Genomic DNA, 546 nt, shown 5'->3' on the forward strand with positions numbered 1-546 from the left:
TTAGAAATAGAAATCCATGCCTTAGTCCTGCTCAAAATAGAGGACTTTCAAGGAAACTAGAGGACAATGCTCCCCATCAAAGGGGAATACACCCCTAGAAATAGAAACCCAGGCCTCTTGGCAGTCTCAGAATGGAGGACCCTCAAGGAAAATGGAGGACAGAACCCCCATCAAAGCCAAAAACATTCCTAGAAATAGAAATCCTTGGTCAGGCTCAGGATGGAGGACCCCCAAGGAAAATGAAGGACAGGACTTCATCCAAGGGAAACGCACTCCATAGAAATCCATGCCATAGTCTTACTCAAAATGGAAGACCTTCAAGAAAAATGGAGGACATGACCCAAGAAAAGCTCAGAACACACCTAGAAACAGAAATACACACTCCTTAGTCCTGCTCAAAATGGAGGACATCTGCCTCCCCTGAGGCTGAGAGAACGTGTCTCACTCTCGTTGTTCTCAGGTGCCTTCAGGTCATTTCTTTTTTTAAAACAATTCTGTTGAGTTTTCCAGTATATTCAAAACAAAAACAAGGAAAGGAATATTTTA

Source organism: Sceloporus undulatus, chromosome 2 (assembly GCF_019175285.1).
Source record: "Sceloporus undulatus isolate JIND9_A2432 ecotype Alabama chromosome 2, SceUnd_v1.1, whole genome shotgun sequence".
NCBI lineage: Eukaryota > Metazoa > Chordata > Lepidosauria > Squamata > Phrynosomatidae > Sceloporus > Sceloporus undulatus.